Below are 9,759 nucleotides of genomic sequence, written 5' to 3'. Positions count from 1 at the left end.
TTTCTAATAACGTGTTGATATAGCCTGAGCAAAAGTTAAATTACAATTGTATTAATACATATTGAGAGATTATATCTTTTTGTTATTTTGTTTTCATGATTTATTTTTTAAATTTTCAAGAGAAATTTTAAACTAAATTTGTTTTTTTTTCTTGTTTTTTTTTCCTTTTTTTTCTTTTTTTGGTAGTCGTTCTCCTTCTCATTCAAGAATTTTTTTTTTCTTTTTCTTTCTTTCCTTGTTTTCTTTGTATTTTTATCTTTAAGTATATCTTTTACAAATTGAAGCATTTATTTTTATATTTTGCTAATTTTTGACAATTATCTATTTTTACTTTCATTTTTAGCCTTTGTTCTTTCTTATAGATTTCATTTCTAGTTTGTAAATTTTTGTTTTATTTGTCTGTGTTGTTTTAGTTCTTTTATGTTTACTTTATTTTTTATTCTATTTCAGTTTATTAAAGATACCAAGGAATAGCTTAATTTGTATATAAGGACATTTTGTACTGTGAGCAACATGACATTTGTAAAAAAATCACTATTGTTTCATTTCCTAATTGAAATTTGTCAATAAAAATTCAGGATATAAATTTGTGGACTTTCATTCAGTTTTAAGCTTGACACGGATATGTATTGCGTGTTTTAAAATTTCATTACAGTTTCAAAATCAATCAAATTTTAAATTTTTACCCTAATTCTATATATTTAATCTATCTTGGTTATAGATTTTAATAATCTCAATAGGATCTCAATATATATCTCAATCTCTTTTTATAGCTTTTATTGTAAACCTTGCTTTTGGCTCGTTATTTAATTTCTAGCTTTGCCCACAAACATATTGTTTCTATTGAAACTTCATGATTAGGCCAACATTAACTTTTAAAGTATTAAAAAAAGTATATAAAAGCCTGCGCAAATAAACCTTATTTCAGTGTTGGTCATGAAATCTAAAATAAACCTTGAGAAGGTAAGTTTACCCTCGCTTTCAAAACGCTTTCTACTCTTGATTTGCGATCTTGGTTGATTCAATTTTAAAAGGTTTATTTAGGATTATTTTGTAAAGTCATTTTCAATCTCGATATAAAAGGGTTGTTTATGCAAGCATTATGTAAACCACATAGCGTGTAAACTAGCGTAGTTAAATTTAAGGTTGTTTCACACCTGCATGCAAATCATTTATAAACTTTGTCGGACTTTGTGATAAGGGATTTTGCAGACATTAAAATCAACTTTACACTGCTATCTGGGTATAAAACAGAAACTATACTTTACGGATTAGGTTTACATCCATTGTAGAATTAAAAATAATAGGAATTAATTAATAAGTAAAAAATACGAGTCACAAAAATTATCAGAAAAATTTATGTTTTACATAAAATTTATGTTTGATACTTAAAGTACAAAAGTTTAAATCAAAACTGTTATTTTAATTACACTTCAAATCAGATCAAGTGTATTTATTTATATCATTTCTAAAACAGGAAAAATGATCTTAATAAATATTTTTCTAAAACTTTACGTGTTTGAAATTATATAAATAAAATATTTTACTGAAAAAAAAATGAAAAAATAAAATTAACTTTTGTTATTCATACCAAATTTTTTCACGGAGAACAGCCTTTATGTGAATCTGAGGTAAAATTAAATTTAAAATTTTAACTAGTATAGTATACTCTTCTAAACACACAAAAGTTTTTTTACGAAAAAGTAGATTATCTTGACTCAATTTCATTTAGTTTGATTGGATTATAGTGTGTTTGCTCGTCAAAGAAGAAACGGAAGAAAACTCGTGTTAATGTGAAAATCTGATTAAATGAGGAAGTAACTTTGTTATTTGTAATAATGTCGAAGCTCTATTGAAGGAAGTTTGTGGAAACCTCACGAAAATTTTAAGAAAAATTCGTGAGGTTTCCTGAGTCTTTTATGCAGCATTAAATAAATCATACAATTTATTGTTTTTGATCCTTTTTCATTATGTTAATGCTTTATATTCTACAATTTTGAGCCCTGATTCAGCTTTGAGTTTCTTTTTAAATGGTTACCTAAGTAACGTAACTTTGATATCATTTTCTTTTATTGTTATAAGTTACAGTTTTGTTAGATTTTCCCCAAAAATTTATTACATTTTGCTGTGGAGTTAGTTACATGTAAACTATTTTCCATTATACATTATTTAATATTAATTTATAAGATAAATGCCAAAAATTTTTTAAGGAATCCAATCCTATAAATATATTTTTATATATTTATAAAAAATACATAGCTATTATTTATAATCACATCACATTTTACATTGTTTAATATTAATTTATAAGATAAATGTGAAAAATCTTTCAAGGAATCCAATCCTATAAATATATTTTTATATATTTATAAAAATTACATAGCTATTACTTATAATCACATCACATTTTACATTATTTATTATAAATTTTTAAGATAAATGTGAAAAATCTTTCAAGGAATCCAATCCTATAAATATATTTTTATATATTTATGAAAATTATCTAGCTATTATTTCTAATCACATCACATTTTACTCACTGAGCGAAAAAGTATGATCAAAACTACCGGAGTATGGTAATCTACCGGAAATTAAATCAGATCTACCATTATATGGTAAAATGATTTCGGTAAAATTAGCAACAAAATATAGCTTAAGAGTATGTGATAATATTTGGTAATTGTGGTAAAATTTCGTAGTTTTAGCATGATACCTTTGAGCATGGAGTAAAAAATACAATTTCAGTTTTGTATTTTTTACTAATTTTTTCTTTTAAATCTTAATTTCACTTTGATTTTGCTAGGATCATATTTGGTTGTATTTTTGGATCATATTGGATTATAACCGTTCACCAAAAAGAAAACTATGGTTAAAATTACTGCAATATTGTAAAATTTATCGCGTTTCTAGCTCTATGGGATCGGCAAAAAGCTTGGTAATTTTTACGGAAGAACTTTAGTAATAATTTTGGTGAAATAAGCAAAAACAATTCTATTTCATGAAGTATGATTAAGTTTATAAGTGTGGTAATTTAGTAATTTTATCACGATATCGTAGAAAATGACATAAAACCCATTTATCTGTTTAATTTCACTTCCAAGCTTTGAAATTTTTACTAGAAGTGTGGTAAAAAGAACAATAATTTTGAAAAACGTGATTTTCCAGAAAACAGTTATATTATGAAAGGTTAAAATTACTAAATGAATGTTTTAAATATCATATTTTTTGGCTCTTATTACCAGAATTATAGTTTTTTTCAGGCGAAATATCATCACCACAAAATATGGTAACTTGACCAGAATTTTTTTTTCTCCCCGCATATTTTACCAAAATTATAAAGGTTAATTATGTTCATTATAATTTCTATCTACAATGAAAGTGTTAAAACTAATAACAAACAAATGTTAAATTAAAATAAAAATTTGCACAAGCTGCTATAATTATTACCATTTTTATAAATATAATTTTAAGTGCAAAAAATCTCAAAATTAATCTGTATTTTACATTTTTGTTTCAAAAGTACCCTTCTCATTAAGTCTCCAAAACTGTTAAGGAATTTTGCGTGTTTGGCAAAAGGAATTTTGCATGCTTGGCATGTCTTTTGTTCTTTTTATCAAAAATTCCATTACCTGGTAAAAACATAGTACGGTAATTTCACTAGAGTACTTTTCTCCGTGCAGTATTTTGACTTCAACAGACTAAATATAATTCTGAAATCAATTACAAACCTTTATATTACAAAAGTGTTTTGGTAGATTGAATTATATGCTCATTCTATAAAGAGAATAAAAAAAAGCAATTTTATAACTGCGTTATATTTTTTTGCAAATGAAATTCCTTTTAAAAGGGCGTATAGGGCAATTGTTTTGAAACATTATGATCCAGTTTTAGCCTATAGTTATAGGTTGATTTTTTTTTAAGTGAAAGTGATTTTTAATTAATTTTAAAAGTTGAGCCAGAATAAAAAATACTATATACGCTGATATAACATAATATCAGACGAATTCTCCTAATACGTTAATAGTAGTTTACATATTTCATATGTTTATTTTATTAAAATATTCATCTAAGTAAACATCGAATTAATCTATGAACACAAATGTCACATTTAACATTTCATATATTCAATTTTAGATATAAATATGCTAAGATTTATGTGTATTTTACTACAAAACCCTGCATTTTTAAACGATTTTCAAGCACATTTTCTGATCTCCATCACTTTATGTGCCATAACAAAAATTCATCTGGGATTTCAAACATTTAAGAATTTAAGCCATTCAGCAATGCTAAAAGAAGCTATTGTGATTGAAGAATTCACAATAAATGGACCCAGCAGACATGAAATCGTATGGATTCGAAATCCATTTCGGTTGAATTCATTAAAAATAGAAACTAATCCCTTCTAGAGTATCTTTTCTTGCCTTTTTTCAGGAATTGGTACATCGTGACTCAAAAAGACGATTAAATTGCGAATCGGTAACGGAAATCCGATGGAATAGGATTTCCAAAAATATTTCTAACTTATTCAAAGGATATTATTTTTTAAATGAAACTATCTGAACTTCTTTCAAAGAAAGCAACTTTCAGAAGTTAGTATGAAAGTCGAAAGGAATATTTTATAAATTTTTATTTTAATGTCATCGTTTTGCTCATGATTTGTTTTCTACAAATAAAACTCTATCTATTTACAATGTTCTCTTATGAAAACAAATGTAAGTTTTATTCATTCAAATTATGATTGCTTTGTTTTTTTCTTTGCACAATATTTTATCTGGTAGTTAAAGCTAATATTTATGCTTTTATTTTTTAAATTACAGACACTGAGAAATAAATATAGTCAAAACTAATAAAATATGGTGTCAAATTTGTCATGTTTCTAGCTGCATGGGAACACCAGAAATTTGGTTAGTTTTCACCAAAGCACTTTGGTAATAGTTTTCGTATAAATATGGTTGAACAACATGTGAGAAAATTTATTAAATATGGTATAATTTGGTAGTTTTATCCTGATGCCTTAGAGCATGGGCTTAAAAAACCCATTTATTTGGCTAAATTTACTTTTCAGATTTGTATTGTTTACTAAATGTTAAGAAATAAGAACTATATATTACTAATCAGTTACAGATATCCGATGAAATAGGGTTTCTAAAAATATTTCTAATTCAAAGTATATTATTTCGGAAATGAAATCTGAATTGATTTTTCTTCACAGAAGCCAGTTTTCAGAAGTTAGTTTGGAAGTGGAAGAGAATTTATTATAAAGTTTTATTTGAATGTCATTGTAATGCGTAAAAGTTAGCATGCTTATTGCATGTATATTTTGGCCTTTATTTAAAAATACACGAATAGAATTTTGATAAAGTTGTACACTCTAATAACACAAAAATAAAATTTTCATTTTTGACGTTTCAGTGATCCTTGAACTGTATTTCGTTAATTATGAGAATCCTTTCGTCTCAAATCCCGCGATTTGTGACTCAACTGTAACTCTCAAATGCATGACGAAAATGTTTCCTCAACTTGGAACCTCAACGCAGTGCATTGTGGAAGATAGTTAACTAGATGAACGAAACTGAAAGGACTCCATAAGGCGGATCTGCTCAACACCTCGTAGCTACCTCACCATTTTAAATCTAAAAAAATAATTCTTAATTTGAGAAAACTGGAATTATTGAATGCAAAATATTTCTATAATTTTGCTGGAATTAGTTTCCCCAAAGAAATGAACCCTTTTGCCATTTTGACGAAATGTTTGCTAGGAACATATGCCAAAAAACTGTTTCGTTAAAAACAAAGAAAGTTTCATGAAGTTTGAGTATCCTTTTTTACAGTGCATGGTAAGAAAAAAGCATAATTTTGAAAAATAAAACCAAAATATACGGTATTTAACCATCCATTATCTAATTTTATAATTCATTTTGTAACAGTTTAGAGGGAAATTCCGGTTTTCAAAATAATATTTCTTATTACCAAGCATTTAGCAAAAAGTACAAAACTGAAACTTAAGGTTAACTAAATGAATGATTTTATGCCGTACTTCATGCACCATCATAAAATTACCAAATTTTACCAAGTTTGAAACATTTTATCTTGTATTATAAAACCAATTTTATTGTTAATTTTACCAAAATCTTTACAAAGGCGCTTCTGTGAACATTACAGAGATTTTCAGTGTTCCCATAGAGCGAGAAACACGGTAAATGTTACAATATTCTGGTAGCTTTGACCTCACTTTCTTCCCAGTGTAGAAATAAGTACTTTATAAAAATGAAATATTTCTAAACGATAATCACAATTTGAATATTGAATGAGATAATATTTTCATGTAAATAGAGCAAAAATTTAAAACATTTTAAAGACAAAATTTGGGAATTTTAAAATACTTTAAAAAATAAAGAGTCAAATAGTTTAAAAAGTTATTTCTACGTTCTTTTCAAATAGCTACTTTTAAACAACTGTCAGTCGTTTGGAATATCTATATCAATTGATTAATCGAACAATGGAACTTCACGAACCAACTAATCACCAGCTTCGATAATTTTAGATAATGATCACTGTTACAAGCATGACATATTATAGAAAGTCCGCTATTATGGCAAGTTTCAAATCTCCATCAAAATAAGCTTTAAAGATACAAATAAAACATAACACTAATATAAATAAACTAAAATAACTGATAGCATTCTGTCCATTCAATTAACGGTAAAGTTTTCGGTTAATTGGATTAAGATCATTTTTTAACATTTGCGGCTTGGAAACAGTTTACAGTTTGTATTGTAAAAAAAACCAAGATTACAAAACTATACTGTTTTTTAACTATTTAAAACTAGCGAGTTTTAAAACCCATAAAAAACGAAATTAAACTGGACATTGGAGATAGTTTAGCAGCTTTATGGTGCTGCCATCTAGGCGTGAATAAAAGTATCATATTTTAGCAGCCCAGGGTCACAAATTAGGGAGTGCCGGACACTGGAAACTCTTCATCTATTGAAGGGAATGGGGAAAATAATGTGATGTCAACTCTGGTACCCGTTCAGCTCGAACCCCAGTTCTGTCGATCATGAGATTAATAAATTAACCCTCTTGGTTATAATATGTTCTCTTCTGCAACTAAGTGGTTTCATTTGGTCGGTCTAGTTGGTGCGATAAAATTTTGGTTATTTAACCGTATGAGGTAAAAAAAAAGTAGTTCTTGAAAAGTTTTTCTCACAATTAACAATTTGAATAGTTGTTTTGTTTGAATACGCGGTAAAATAACAATTAAATAAATTGCTATTTAACATTTTCTTTCGAGAAATTTCTTACAGCTCTTTCTTACAGTTTCTTAACTATAAAAAATATGTATATATTAGGAATTAAAAATGCAAGCCTTTTTTTTTTTTTTTTTTTAATGAAACATATTTTTTAGCACTCATGAATTTTTCAAACTCATGGGATATCTAACTAGAATATTCAATATAATTTTTTGAACTCTGTCTTTTATTCAATAAAATGAGAAATTCTTACTTCGATTAAGAACAATCAAGGATAAATACATTGCTCACGACTTATCTGAAAACGAATATTCAAGAAAAAAGTTTTATCTCAGAAGACGCGATTAAAACATGTTCTTTACTATGCACGTATGAATAAAAGGATATAGTTTAAAATATGCCCAAAAAACGCGCTTATAGCTTGAAATACGCTTTCTGAAAGTATAGTCATAGTTCGAAACATATACGTTACTGAAACTGATCGTCTTGATATCTAAATGCGTCAGATAACAAGGAACTCAAATTTGTAATACTTTTGAAATCGTACGCAAAATGGGAAATTTAGTTTTTTTCATGAATAATCATTTGAATAATTGTGAATAATCAATTTTATGACTTATCATCAATCGTCAGTTAGGTCATGTAAAAAAAATAGTTATTACTGCAATTAAAGAAAAAAAAGCAAGTTCTATAGGTATTTTTTAATTGGCTTTATTCATTTTCTTATCTTGCACTTTGAATTTGAATTTCTCCAAAAGCTTAAGCTATGTACTTTTTTTAAGAGCACATTTGAGTAAAGCTCAAACTTAAAAGCAAAATATAACATAAAACCAAACCAAAAATATCATATCAAACCGTAAATCATATAATTAATAAAATCTTATTCTATAACAAATATTATAACATTTGGCAACATGAATTGGTAAGGATCCCCTGTGAATATCTTGGTTTTAACTCAAACTACTTTAAATCGAACTAAATGCCAGCACAAATTAAAAACATCCCTACAAGGGCCGGTCACGAAATAGTTAAAGCTCTGAGATTTCTTGACCAATTTCACAATAGTGACAATATGGACCACGTATTGGCCCGCCTTTACTGCCTAGACAAGCTGGTACCCATCAATTTGAAGTTTATCTTTAATCGCCTTCCACAGATTTGACAGCCCTTTCTTGACAATGCTTTAGTCACTTGGTCTTCGTTGCTCGATAATACTTATATCATAATTATAAAACTCAAATTTGATATTGTTTTTGGGTTGATATTTTCAGTGTTTCTGACAAAAATTTAACAATAATTTAATAAAATAATTGTAAAAATTAAATGTGAAATAAACTATAAGATTTCCAAAAATATTGTTAAAAGTTTCAAAATGAAATTAATTAAAATCAAAAGTTTCTAAAATTACTTTTAAATATCAAAAACAACGATTTTTTTTTTAAATTTTATCGACATAAGTAAAAGTAAAGAATCTATTTAATGGTATATTTTCATGAATTAGACATCAAATAGCATGTTTTAATTATTAATCGTGCTACGATATTAATTTAAAGCCTACAGCATTATTGTTTAATTTTCTATTATAACTATGTAAATGAATTTTCCTTTGTTTCCTTAATTCTTGTTTGTATTGCAATACAACAATAACATAAGTCGTATCTCATTCGCAACATAAAACTATTTTATAAACACACAAATTAATTTCTCTGGCAATGTTTGCACAAAGATATTACAACAACAAATAAAAACCAACTGAAGGTATATTAATTTTTAATAATAGATTTAGTTCTTCTCAAACATTCAACGATTCTAAATCTGTGAATAAAATGGTGTTTTCTCGCTTAAAATTTCATCTTACGGCGCTTATATCGAATATTTATTGTTGTAAGTCTTCTGTGTTTGAATAATTTATTAGTTTGGTGTTTCCACGCGAATTAGTTGCATCACTAGGGCTTTCAAATGATTTCTAAAATATTCAAAGCGGTTACAAGTATTTTCGATTTGAACTGCAAACCGTTTATATTGTGTTAAAAATTAGCGAAGTGACTTTATTACGATTAAGCAATGAAATTTCTGAATATAAATAATAAAATTCGGTTAGTATTTTCAACGTTGTGTGTTGCATTAAAAAATTACATTCTGTAATTTAAATGAATTAAAAAAATATATAGTAAATGACTGTTCTCTACGGACGAATATCTACGTATTATTAATAAGATAAGGTCAGGATATTTGCACTAGATATTGATGCCCGGTGGCTGAGCGGTAGCGCTTCGCGCTGTCGTGCAACAGGTCCCTGGTTCGATCCTCGGACCGGGCAAGATTGACTCAGCCTTTCATCCCTTCAGTGGGTCGATGAATGAGTACCAAGCATGCTTGGGAACTAAACACTGGGGGTTCCGCGCTCGGCTGACCACCTGACCGGAACATCTGCTCCTGCACCCCAGAGCCCAAGGTCAAGAAAACTGAGATGGGCACAGTAGGCCTTGGCCCTCTATGAGCT

At 27.5% G+C, this 9,759-nt stretch overlaps 1 protein-coding gene across 6 annotated transcripts in view; it reads left to right on the top strand.

Moving 5' to 3' along the window:
* Window positions 1-9,759, top strand: part of LOC107450046 (octopamine receptor beta-2R) — a 163,291-nt gene that overhangs the window by 95,593 nt on the left and 57,939 nt on the right. For 4 of the 6 annotated variants that reach the window (XM_043042874.2, XM_071177562.1, XM_043042876.2 and 1 more), the window contains one exon: window positions 451-586. The exons of the other annotated variants lie outside the window; for them this stretch is intronic. The gene's annotated coding sequence lies outside the window, so the exon portion shown is untranslated. Of the gene's footprint in view, window positions 1-450; window positions 587-9,759 lie in introns of those variants that run through there. 6 annotated transcript variants of the gene reach the window in all.

The sequence above is a fragment of the Parasteatoda tepidariorum genome, chromosome 2 (genome assembly GCF_043381705.1).
Source record: "Parasteatoda tepidariorum isolate YZ-2023 chromosome 2, CAS_Ptep_4.0, whole genome shotgun sequence".
Classification (NCBI taxonomy): domain Eukaryota; kingdom Metazoa; phylum Arthropoda; class Arachnida; order Araneae; family Theridiidae; genus Parasteatoda; species Parasteatoda tepidariorum.
This window is presented reverse-complemented; position numbering and strand designations above follow the sequence as displayed.